This window comes from Schistocerca americana, chromosome 6 (genome assembly GCF_021461395.2).
Source record: "Schistocerca americana isolate TAMUIC-IGC-003095 chromosome 6, iqSchAmer2.1, whole genome shotgun sequence".
Lineage (NCBI taxonomy): Eukaryota > Metazoa > Arthropoda > Insecta > Orthoptera > Acrididae > Schistocerca > Schistocerca americana.
Window position 1 is genome coordinate 61,432,794 of NC_060124.1, and position 13,526 is coordinate 61,446,319.

General features: G+C 44.5%; 1 protein-coding gene and 1 non-coding gene across 2 annotated transcripts in view; both read right to left on the reverse strand.

Moving 5' to 3' along the window:
* The window catches only part of LOC124619691, a 180,800-nt gene that overhangs the window by 129,492 nt on the left and 37,782 nt on the right, over positions 1-13,526 (reverse strand). The window lies entirely within an intron of this gene.
* Positions 10,323-10,397, reverse strand: Trnas-cga. Its single transcript has one exon. It is a non-coding gene; the product is annotated as a tRNA-Ser (tRNA).

The window sequence follows — 13,526 nt, forward strand, 5'->3', positions numbered from 1 at the left end:
TGAGCAAAACTGAACGAACTCAGATATTTCTCTCTTTACTTATTCTTATCAAAAGTAAACTGACACACAATATTTTTTTATTTTTTTTATTTTTATTTATTTATTTATTTATTTTCTTTATTTATTTTTATTTTATTTTATTTTTTTGCTTTCAATAATCCCTACAAAAGAATGGCCCTGACTAGCAATAACCTATATCTTTCATGAATCACTTACCTCACAAAAATGTTCGTTACTCAAATTACTGCAATACAGCGTGCATCAATACTGCCAGCTAAATAAAATATTCTAACTACTGAAGGCACTAACTACTGATAGGCATAGTTAGCAAACGAAAGATTTTAATGGAGAACAAACAATGTATTTACCTTAATAGTGTTCAGATCGCCCTGTCTCAAAACTCTGCCATCTCTCTCCCCACATCCACCACTGCTGGCGGCTCACCTCCAACTGCGCAACGCTACGCGCTGTTCACATCCAACACTACAATAGCAAATATTCCAACAATGCAAACCAGCCACAGACTGCACAGTACAGTCAGTGATTTTCATAAAGAGCGCTAAGTGGCGTTGCCAACATAAAAAACCTAAACAGCCTACTTGATGAAAACCTAAACTGCCTACTTACAACACCTGTTTGTATATAGATCCCTGCAGGATACTACTCGAGCAGGGAAATTAATAAGAAGGGGGATCTGGAGACTCAACCTATAGCAGGCGTATAACTTTTAAACGTGCCTGGTCACCCCCAAATGAAAACAGCTTTATAAAAGAGGGGACATGATGGTGTATGTGATCACTGTTTATAGTGTACAATTACGTTACTTGCTCCCCATTCATACGCCGTTCAAAAGCACGAAATACGGAACAGATTTAGTCACTTTCGAAAAAAGGAACAATTGTTAACAGCGATGTTGGCGTAATTGTTCCCATTGTTTGGTTGGAGGGACGTAAGTGTTACAAATCGCCGAGCCGGTACCCACTTTGCTTTCCATTCTGTGCTCCATGCTTCCCCTCTCGCTTGCTGGGTAAACGCTGGGCGGCCCCTAGCTGCGCGGGACAATAGGTACAGTCTCTCGTTAACTGTCATAAACCACGATCAGCTTCGGTACTAAGTACACCGGCTGTTTGCGTGCTATTAGTTCCCACCACTAAAGCGCTTTCACCGTCAAACTGCGGGAGGAACGAAGTCGGCATTTCCCCTCTTTCAAAAGGTAGGGAGAACGTGCCCTCGCAACAGGGACATCTCGTAACACATTTGATCCTGACACCTGCCGCAATCGTCGGCACTTAACAAGTGAACCACTGTTTTTCAAGAACGTTCGAACTCGCTTAGGAGGTGTCAGTTACACACGGCGACCTTGTCCGCAGCGCTGGACAATTTGTTTCACTATACTCCTTTGGATGACACTATATGCCACAACATGATGCAAATTCGTGTTATTATTGTAATATTATTGTATACAGGGTGGTCCACTGATAGTGACCGGACCAAATATCTCACGAAATAAGCGTCAAACGAAAAACCTACAAGGAACGAAACTCGTCTAGCTTGAAGGGGGAAATCAGATGGCGCTATGGTTGGCCCGCTAGATGGCGCTGCCATAGGTCAAACGGATATCAACTGTGTTTTTTTTAAATAGGAACCCACATTTTTAATTACATATTCGTGTAGTACGTAAAGAAATATGAATGTTTTACTTGGACCACTTTTTTCGCTTTGTGATATATGGCGCTGTAATAGACACAAACGTGTAAGTACGTGGTATCACGTAACATCCCGCCAGTGCGGACGGTAACTGCTTCGTGATATACACTCCTGGAAATGGAAAAAAGAACACATTGACACCGGTGTGTCAGACCCACCATACTTGCTCCGGACACTGCGAGAGGGCTGTACAAGCAATGATCACACGCACGGCACAGCGGACACACCAGGAACCGCGGTGTTGGCCGTCGAATGGCGCTAGCTGCGCAGCATTTGTGCACCGCCGCCGTCAGTGTCAGCCAGTTTGCCGTGGCATACGGAGCTCCATCGCAGTCTTTAACACTGGTAGCATGCCGCGACAGCGTGGACTTGAACCGTATGTGCAGTTGACGGACTTTGAGCGAGGGCGTATAGTGGGCATGCGGGAGGCCGGGTGGACGTACCGCCGAATTGCTCAACACGTGGGGCGTGAGGTCTCCACAGTACATCGATGTTGTCGCCAGTGGTCGGCGGAAGGTGCACGTGCCCGTCGACCTGGGACCGGACCGCAGCGACGCACGGATGCACGCCAAGACCGTAGGATCCTACGCAGTGCCGTAGGGGACCGCACCGCCACTTCCCAGCAAATTAGGGACACTGTTGCTCCTGGGGTATCGGCGAGGACCATTCGCAACCGTCTCCATGAAGCTGGGCTACGGTCCCGCACACCGTTAGGCCGTCTTCCGCTCACGCCCCAACATCGTGCAGCCCGCCTCCAGTGGTGTCGCGACAGGCGTGAATGGAGGGACGAATGGAGACGTGTCGTCTTCAGCGATAAGAGTCGCTTCTGCCTTGGTGCCAATGATGGTCGTATGCGTGTTTAGCGCCGTGCAGGTGAGCGCCACAATCAGGACTGCATACGACCGAGGCACACAGGGCCAACACCCGGCGTCATGGTGTGGGGAGCGATCTCCTACACTGGCCGTACACCACTGGTGATCGTCGAGGGGACACTGAATAGTGCACGGTACATCCAAACCGTCATCGAACCCATCGTTCTACCATTCCTAGACCGGCAAGGGAACTTGCTGTTCCAACAGGACAATGCACGTCCGCATGTATCCCGTGCCACCCAACGTGCTCTAGAAGGTGTAAGTCAACTACCCTGGCCAGCAAGATCTCCGGATCTGTCCCCCATTGAGCATGTTTGGGACTGGATGAAGCGTCGTCTCACGCGGTCTGCACGTCCAGCACGAACGCTGGTCCAACTGAGGCGCCAGGTGGAAATGGCATGGCAAGCCGTTCCACAGGACTACATCCAGCATCTCTACGATCGTCTCCATGGGAGAATAGCAGCCTGCATTGCTACGAAAGGTGGATATACACTGTACTAGTGCCGTGATTGTGCATGCTCTGTTGCCTGTGTCTATGTGCCTGTGGTTCTGTCAGTGTGATCATGTGATGTATCTGACGCCAGGGATGTGTCAATAAAGTTTCCCCTTCCTGCGACAATGAATTCACGGTGCTCTTATTTCAATTTCCAGGAGTGTATTACCGACTCGCACACGCTCAGTGAACATTCGCGCGCCGGAGATAATCGCCATCAATGTCTCGTGTGTGTGCCTTCGTTTGTGTTTAGTGTTTGCTCGCCGTCATGCCACCACTGTTCACGTGTGCCGTCGCCATCATCCGTGTTATGTGGGCCGTGTCAACTAGTGTTAATGATGTCTCTCGTCCAGCGTGAACTGCTCCATGTTTTTTTGTTTTTTAGTGTCTACGTTTTTTGCCCGCCGTTTTGATTGTATTCTCTGTGCCACCTATATGTAATACTTATTGTGAAACTCAAGACTGAAGAGTGGCGTACTATGCTGCTGACAGCCCGCCTTTTTATAAGGTGTTTAAAATCACAATAAAGAAGAAAAAAAGATATATTACCCGTGCTAAAATGGACCGTTCCACCCCTCTTATGGGTCCTCATCCTCCACCGGCTCCTTTTCCGCCTCCCCCCCTTTTCTATTCTCCCATCATCTGTCCAGTTTTCCCCCACCTGCTCTCGGCTGTGGTATGTCACATTTGCCAACTTTTTAGTGCAGTGTTCCAGTAACTGCTCAGCGTTGTTCGTCTTTCTCGTGTTGCGAACAGAAACCATGCTGTCGCTAGTTGTGAATTTTATGTCTTTTGCGAACAGAATCCAAACTGTCCCCGTGTTTTTTGTCTGTCTATTGTTTTACCTGTCTGCTTCGTATGTATTTTACTAGCATCATTATCCCTCTGTTCTTTGTTTTAAGTTCCACGCTTTTTTTTCGCCATGTTACTCTTTAAGTCTCCGATTTTATCGCCTGTTTTTATTATTTATTCTCTTCATCTTTTTAACAAAGTCTGCAGGCTGAAGAGCGGAATACTAACCTGCTGTCAGTCCGCCCCCTTCGGGAGGAATTGAAATTCAATAAAGAAAGAAAAAAATGGACCGTTTACCAATTGCGGAAAAGGTCGATACCGTGTTCATGTGTGGCTATTGTGATCAAAATGCCCAACGGGCGTGTGCTATGTATGCTGCTCGGTATCCTAGGCGACATCATCCAAGTGTCCGGTCCGTTCGCTGGATAGTTACGTTATTTAAGGAAACAGGAAGTGCTCAGCTACATGTGAAACGTCAACCACGACCTGCAACAAATGATGATGCCCAAGTAGCTGCTGTTGCGGCTAATTCGCACATCAGTAGCAGACAAATTGCGCGAGAATCGGGAATCTCAAAAACGTCGGTGTTGAGAATGCTACATTAACATCGATTGCACTCCTACCATATTTCTATGCACCAGGAATTGCATGGCCACGACTTTGAACGTAGTGTACAGTTCCGCCACTGAGCACAAGAGAAATTACGGGAAGATGACGGATTTTTTGCACGCGTTCTATTTAGCGTCGAAGCGGCATTCACCAACAGCGGTACCGTAAACCGGCATAATATGAACTATTGGGCAACGGAAAATCCACTATGGTTGCGACAAGTGGAACATCAGCGAGCTTGGCGGGTTAATGTATGGTGCGGCATTATGGGAGGAAGGATAATTGGCCCCCATTTTATCGATGGCAATCTAAATGGTGCAATGAATGTTGATTTCCTACTTAATGTTCTACCGATGTTACTACAAGATGTTACTACAAGATGTTTCACTGCATGACAGAATGGTGATGTACTTCCAACATGATGGATATCCGGCACATAGCTCTCGTGCAGTTGGAGCGGCATTGAATAGCATATTTCATGACAGGTGGATTGGTTGTCGAAACACCATACCATGGCCCACACGTTCACGGGATTTGACGTCCCCGGATTTCTTTCTGTGGGGAAAGTTGAAGGATATTTGCTATCGTAATCCACCGACAACGCCTGACAACATGCGTCAGGGCATTTTCAATGCATGTGCGAACATTACGGAAGCGAACTACTCGCTGTTGAGAGGAATGTCGTTAGACGTATTGCCAAATGCATTGAGGTTGACAGACATCATTTTGAGCATTTATTGCATTAATATGGTATTTACAGGTAATCACGCTGTAAGAGCATGCGTTCTCAGAAATGATAAGTTCACAAAGGTACATGTATCACATTGGAACAACCGAAATAAAATGTTCATGCTCTGTATTTTAATTTAAAAAACCTACCTGTTACTAACTGTTCATCTAAAATTGTGAGCCATATGTTTGTGACTATTGCAGCGCCATTTATCACAAAGCGAAAGAAGTGGTCCAGCTAAAACATTCATATTTCTTTACGTATTACGAATATGTAGTTAAAAATGGGGGTTCCTATTTAAAAAAAGAACGCAGTTGATTTCCGTTTTACCTATGGCAGCGCCATCTAGCGGGCTAACCATAGCGCCATCTGGTTGGCCCGGTCACGATCAATGGACCACCCTATATATATCATTCATTTACATTTCGAGATCTGGTAATGATTGGAAAGACCTGAAAATACGCTAATAAGAAAGTACACTTCATTATTTTTCCAGGTCTTATACCGTATTTTCATGGGGCAGGCGTGTTAACAGTCTGTGGGGGATCGCCCAGTAAACCATATCCAGCTGCTCTGCCCTGTCGATAACCTGCGAGCTCGGGACTTCCCGTATCCCGGAAGCGGCGTGTTAACGTGGGCGGGTATCCGATCGGCGATAAGAGAGTACTGTGTTAGCCATTAATACTGCAGTAACAACGAAGAACACAAATAACGTTTCACATAGTTTTCACACACTGTTTATTACTGTTCGAATACAACGACGTGATGCAAAGTAATGCCTCCGAACATTTTATGTGAAAATTCTGAAGGCTTTTTAAGGGAAATGAACATTATTAATATTCTACAGTTCTTTCCTCCTGTCTACACTTTCAGTTCTCAACATAATCACCCTGCTGGCGAACATATTTCCCCCAACGAGAGACCAATTTGCTGACATCGTCACTGTAGAATGTTTGTAGAGGGAGCCACAACCTCACATCTACTTGCACCACTTCATCACTATCAAAGGTAAGTCCTCGAAAGTATCCTTTAAATTTTGGAAACAGATGAAAATCGGATGGGATTGTATGGAGGATGATCGATGATAGTGAACACAAAGTATCGGATTTTTGCAGACGTCGCAGCGTTCGTGTGTGATCTGGTGCCGTCATGCTTAAGAAGAGGATGTTCCATGTGTGGACCAACTCCTCCATGTCGATACTCGATTACAGCAAGCTGTTCCTCAAAGACTGCCATCTTATACGCAACAAGGGGTATTCCTAGTGGCTCTTATCAACAAAAAGAGCACACGAATTAGCAGGCCGAAGTGGACAGATGTCGCTTACCGCCAGAAAATGCTTTCTTGGCTATGAAGAAAGAGAAAACCTGTGTATTCAAAATGAGCCCCGTAATCCTGAGTAGGTCTAAACTAAAAAATGAGGAAGAATACGACATACAGAGTGATTCTGTGACGACGTTACAAACTTTGAGGGATTATGGAGAATGGTATATGTATCAAAAAAGTCTAGTGAATATGGACTAAAATGCATACCTTAATAGCTATGGGCACTTCTTCATCTCTGTTAGTGTGAAACAGACCTTTTCCACTGTAAGCTCTTTGCTTTCCATATTTTGAAAGCCGTTAGTATGGGCCAAAACAAGAAAAAATATACAGTGAGCATGCGCTCTAAAGTGCATACCGAAAAACCTACGAGAACTTTCCAGAATGAGATTTTCACACTCTGCAGCGGAGTGTGCGCTGATATGAAACTTCCTGGCAGATTAAAACTGTGTGCCCGACCGAGAAACGAACTCGGGACCTTTGCCTTTCGCGGGCAAGTGCTCTACCAACTGAGCTACCGAAGCATAACTCACGCCCGGTACTCACAGCTTTACTTCTTGCAGTACCTCGTCTCCTACCTTCCAAACTTTCCAGAAGCTCTCCTGCGAACCTTGCAGAACTAGCACTCCTGAAAGAAAAGATTCGGTCGGGCACACAGTTTTAATCTGCCAGGAAGTTTCATATCAGCGCACACTCCGCTGCAGAGTGAAAATCTCATTCTGGAAGCATCCCCCAGGCTGTGGCTAAGCCATGTCTCCGCAATATCCTTTCTTTCAGGAGTGCTAGTTCTGCAAGGTTCGCAGGAGAGCTTCTGTAAAGTTTGGAAGGTAGGAGACGAGGTACTGGCAGAAGTAAAGCTGTGAGTACCGGCCGTGAGTCGTGCTTCGGTAGCTCAGTTGGTAGAGCACTTGCCCGCGAAAGGCAAAGGTCCCGAGTTCGAGTCTCGGTCGGGCACACAGTTTTAATCTGCCAGGAAGCCACGAGAACTTGCTCATTTTCGTTACTGTGAAAAACATCTCTTCTCTTAGTCAAGTGTTTATAGCTCTCAAGGTTTGCATTTTAGAGCCCATGTCTACTAGACGATGTTTTCTCATTTTGATCCATTCTACTACTTACCGTAATATGGAAAGCGAAGAGTTTACAGTAGAACAGATTTATTTAATAGTATCTAAGATGTCGTCCTCATAGCTCTTAAGGTATGCGTTTTAGAACACATATTCACTCCATCATCCCGAAATTAAGCGAGCGACGTGGCGCAGTGGTTAGCACACTGGACTCGGATTTGAGAGAATGACGATTCAAACCTGCTTTCGGCCACCCTCATTTAGGTTTTCCTTGATATCCCTAAATCGCTTCATGAAAACTCCTGGATGGTTCCTTTGAAAAGGCATTGCCAATTTCATTCCCCATCCTTCCCTAATCCAAGCATGTGTTCCGTCTCTATGACCTCGTTGTCGATGGAACGTTAAACTCTAATCTCCTCTTCTCGCCCTCCTCATCCCGGAAGTTTGTAACATTATCACGAAATCATCTTCTATATGATCCACAGGTTGTATATCAGTTACTCCATTAAAAATCTGTCGCACTTTTAATCTAAAATCTATTGAATAAGAAACTGATGACTCGGCAAGGCGTAATATAACTGGAAACTGACATTAAGGTAGAAGTGAAAACTACTGCATACTAGTTAACCTGGGAAACAATGAATTACAAGTAGGAAAATCGTAAACAAGGTAAAGGTACTAATATATAGTACAGATTCTTGAAAACATGGAGTAAATTAGACACAAAAATATTTTAAAAAATCGTATGGTAGTAAAATGTGAGGGTCAGTGCCAAATACTTTAAATAAATTATGACATTTGCAAGCCAAGGGAATCGGATAATTTTCGTGTATGAATATTTGCGATATTTTATTCAACATTTCTACATTCTCGTTAGCATGAACGAAGAGTGACACAGAAGGAAATGAAATATACTGAAGTACTACAATTCACAGTGCACGTTGGACATTTCTTAAAATTCATAGTACTTATATGACTAGAAAAACATTTTATAAACACATTGAAGACGTTGCTTCGTTAACGACTTTCAGAAAATGATTGACAAAGTTTTTTGTGCAGGTAGATTGTCTTCTTAAAACGTTATCAGCGAGTAAGTGGAATTTAGCTTTACACGTTAGTCATGTTCGAAACAGTGCGACAGGATAAAATTTTTAAGTACATTATATATGGAATAATTGTGAACATAAGCTGACAGTCTGCTTTCACGAATCGAAGTGGTAAAAACCAATATCAGCGTCTTAAGTTAGAAAATACGGGGGCTATCCAGAAAGTAAGTTCCGATAGTCCGCGAAATGGGCACTACTGTAAAAATCAAAAATGTTTTATTTGCAACAGCTAGCCACAACTCCCAGCTAATTATCTAAATAATAGCCCCTCCGACTTAGACATTTGTCGTGGTGTTGTATCAATTTTCAATACCCTTGTCATAGAAGGCCGCTGCCAGTGCTTTCCGCTATTTCTCTACCCAGGTCTACTGCTCGTCTGTGGCAAAATGTTGTCTTCATAGTCAGCGGTTCGTGCGAGCAGAGATGAAACTCAGGGGGGCAATTACGGTCTGTATTATGGGTGATCAAACACTTCTCACTGAAAACGCTGTAGGAGGATCTTCATTGCCCCTGCAGAGTGCAGCTGAGAATTGTCATGGAGAAGGAACGGCGTGATAGTTGTGTTACGTGGGCTGCATAGCTTCACGCGAAATTTCTCTCCCGGCCCTCGTACTTGGCGGGAGACACTATTTTCTAAGTACATTTACGTGCTCACTGTGCGCTCAGAACTGAAAAGAGCGATGTGACGCAATCGACGGGCGTTCTACAGACATTGGCCAACACATCTGTGCAAAGCTTCATCGGAATTTTACAGTGGTTTCCATTTCGCGACCGATCGGAAGTTCTGAGTAGCCCTCGTATATAACTCTTTGTTGCCCGTAAAATCATTCATAGCTTTCCTGCAAGTTATTAAGTACACTGATGTGCCAGGCTTAGCGAAGAAAGTGACTTTCGCGTGATGTATCATTGCCAAATAACATAACTCGGTGATACGTGGACCACACACAGAGGAAACTGGTAGGACAAGACAGGACAGCACGGTACAGTACAGAAGGTAACTGGAAGAAATACGCAATAAGACGATCATAAATGACGCTTTCATTCAAAGGAAATAATTACAGTGAAGTCACCGCAACTTACGATGGTCCCCTGGACACTACAAAGGCGAGATATGGTACTTAATGGTGTGTGTGATCACCATGGACACCAAGACAAGGTCTGCAACGTGCCCCCGTGCTGACCCCAGTGTTGGTAAATATTTCTTGTGGTAGGTTCACAACTACTGTATGGTCGTTGATGAATATTGACGTGCAGCAGTGCGTCTTCCCAATGCATCACACACGTGCTCGATGGGATTTAAATAGGGGGAACGGCCAGGCCAGTGCATTCGCGGAATAGCATCTTGTTCCAAGAACTGCGCTGTTGGAAGTGGTCGCGCTTTCTCATCCATGAAAATGAAGTCAGTTCCGAGTGCGCCACTGAAAAGGCGCACATGGTAAAGGAGTACACAGTAAAGTTGACCGATGACCATCCTGTGTTCAAATATATGGAGGTCAATACGCCCATGGAACATTATGCCTCTCTACACCATAACATGTGGACCACCAAACCGATCATTTCCAGAATGAGATTTTCACTCTGCAGCGGAGTGTGCGCTGATATGAAACTTCCTGGCAGATTGAAACTGTGTGCCGGGCCGAGATTCGAACTCGGGACCTTTGCCTTTCGCGGGCAAGTGCTCTACCAACTGAGCCACCCAAGCACGACGCACGCCCCGTCCTCACAGCTTTACTTCTCCCAATACCTCGTCTCCTACCTTCCAAACTTTACAGATGCTCTCCTGCGAAGCTTGCAGAACCAGCACTCCTGAAAGAAAGGATATTGGGGAGACATGGCTTAGCCACAGCCTGGGTCCCGAGTTCCACTCTCGGCCCGGCACACAGTTTTAATCTGCCAGGAAGTTCCATATCAGCGCACATTCCACTGCAGAGTGAAAATCTCATTCTGGAAACATCCCCCAGGTTGTGGCTAAGCCATGTCTCCGCAATATCCTTTCTTTCAGGAGTGCTAGTTCTGCAAGGTTCGCAGGAGAGCTTCTGTAAAGTTTGGAAGGTAGGAGACGAGGTACTGGCAGAAGTAAAGCTGTGAGGACGGGTCGTGAGTCGTGCTTGGGTGGCTTAGTTGCTAGAGCACTTGCCCGTGAAAGGCAAAGGTCTCGAGTTCGGGTCTCGACCCGGCACACAGTTTTAATCTGCAAGGAAGTTTCAAACCGATCATGTTCGACAATGTTCCTGATAGCACTACGGTTTCCCACTTCTAACTATATGAGAGTGCGTTCAGAATCACTACTCAGAATGAATCTGCTTTCATCCTAGAACAGCACGAGATTCCTTTCTTCCTCGGTGCAGTCCTTATGGTCTTGCTACTATCACAAAAGGTGCCGCGGGTGTGTGGGTGCCAACAGAACACAACGTACTGGCCGTCGTGTCAAACAGGCCACACATGCAAACATCGTGCCACTGTAGAGAGTAGTACTGCGTGCCTTGCAGTCCTATTAAATGTGGTTGCAATTGTACCCGCTGTCTGATGTGGATTCCTGCTTGCCTGTTGCACAATGTAGCGGTCATCCGCTGTTAATCTTCATCGACCACTTCTCCTTCGAGCAACATTGCCTATGGTTCGGAACACAACACGTGCACGTCATGTTGCAACTAAGAACACCACAACAGTGCAGCATAACTGCGAGCTGATTGGTACACATGCCATGCGATGTTCGACTTCTGTGCAGGGCTGGGAGACCTCTACCAACATGCTCTCACACTTTCACTCGTTTCCACAGAGCAGTTAATATGTCATTTGATCTATCTCGTCCTTAAGTTTCGCAGAGCAGTGTTAGTTCAGCTTTGGGAGCACCGACTTCACAAGTACTACAAAAAATGTATTTGCGTAACGAGCAAATGATGACACACTGAGGCCCGTATCCTTTCTAAGGTCATCTGAAGATGGTATAATGTGGAACTGGTTACGGTCTTGTGGAGTATTCTGCAATAGACTTACTCGACTGAGACTAGTGTACTGCAGGAAAATGCAATTACCTACAATTATTGACGTCTTACCCTCAGAAGTGCTCCATGTACAAGCGCAGCCTAAATGCGAGTAACAGCTGACGAACAGAGCGCCACGATGCCTGGAGTCCCGTCGGGAGTGAAAGAACAGCTTTCACTCGTGATTGATTTACTGGCACCCCGGAAAATCTTCTACCTATTCAATGTCTTATCTAATTAATAGGAAACAAAGGGTGTCGCTGTGAAATACCTGTGCAGTAAGCAGTCAGTCTTCATCTGATTGGAAATTAATTACATGTCGGTTCCTCAAGGTTCCATCTTGGGTCTGTTGCTTTTTCTTGTGTAAATTAATGACCTCTCGTCTGTTACATTGCCTGATGCTAAGTTTGTTTTTTGAAGATAATACGAACGATGTAATAAGTAGCAAGTCTAGTACAGATTTAGAAATGGCGGCTAACCAAATTTTCACTTACAAATAAACGGTTTAAAGTTATTTCACTGTCATTAAACTTTAAAAACATCCACTAGATGCAGTTCAGAACCTGGAAGAGATTTCCTCACAGCATGTGTATAACGTATGAGGACAATCAGATCTAAGAGGTTGACAGTGTTAAATTTCTAGGATTACAGCTCGATAATAAAATCAGTTGGGAAGGGCATACCACACAATTACTGAAGCGCCTAAACAAGTGAGAATGATATCAGGTGTAGGAGATATAAATATAAAAAACTAGCATACTTCGCTTACTTTCATTCTGTTATATCATACGGCATCATATTCTGTGGTAATTCGACAAACCGAGCAAAAGCTTTCAGCGTGAAAAAGTGTGTTTATAAGATTCATTTGTGGTGTAAATTCAAGAACATCATGTAGAAACCTATTTAGAGAATTTTATCTTCTAACCACTGCTCCTCAGTATGTTTATTCCTTATACGAAGTTGTTACAAACAATGTATCTCTACCTCCAACCAGTAGCTCAATGCATAGTATCAATACCAGGAATAAGAAAAATCCACATAAAGACCCAAAATCACTTACCTTGGTCCATAAAGGAGTCCAATATTCAGAAACACACATTTCCAATAAACTTCCAGCAATCATTAATAACGTGGTTGAAGTAAAGTACAGTTTAAACAGAGCTTGAAAGAGTTTTCGATAGGCAACGCCTACTCTATTAATGAATATCTTAACAGGGACTATTAGACCACCTTCGGTTAAAATGTTTGTTACATTTCAGTTTTGACAGCACTTGGTCACAACAATCAAGATTAGATATTTTGTGTATGACGAATTTACTAAAAGTGCATAACTATGTTTCATTCTGGCAGTGTATTAATTCTAAAAATGTTATCAGATCTAGTTTACTGTAATGTATTCACCTATTTTGACAATCTTCTGTCACATGATTAGGGTATTGAGTATTATATGCAAACGTTTTATGTTTTTTATGTTACACTTTCTGATTTGTTCCACACCAAAGAGAAACTTCTCATTTTTGGGTCTATGGAACGAAAACTGAAGACTATCTAATCTACTGCGATCAGCAGACAAGTGCTTGTGCCGTACTTTCATCTATTTCGTAGTTCCTAGACTCAGTAATGCCGGCCGCGGTGGTCTCGCGGTTCTAGGCGCGCAGTCCGGAACCGCGCGACTGCTACGGTCGCAGGTTCGAATCCTGCCTCGGGCATGGGTGTGTGTGATGTCCTTAGGTTAGTTAGGTTTAAGTAGTTCTAAGTTCTAGGGGACTTATGATCTAAGATGTTGAGTCCCATAGTGCTCAGAGCCATTTGAACCATTTGACTCAGTAATGCACACCAGGTGCAGAG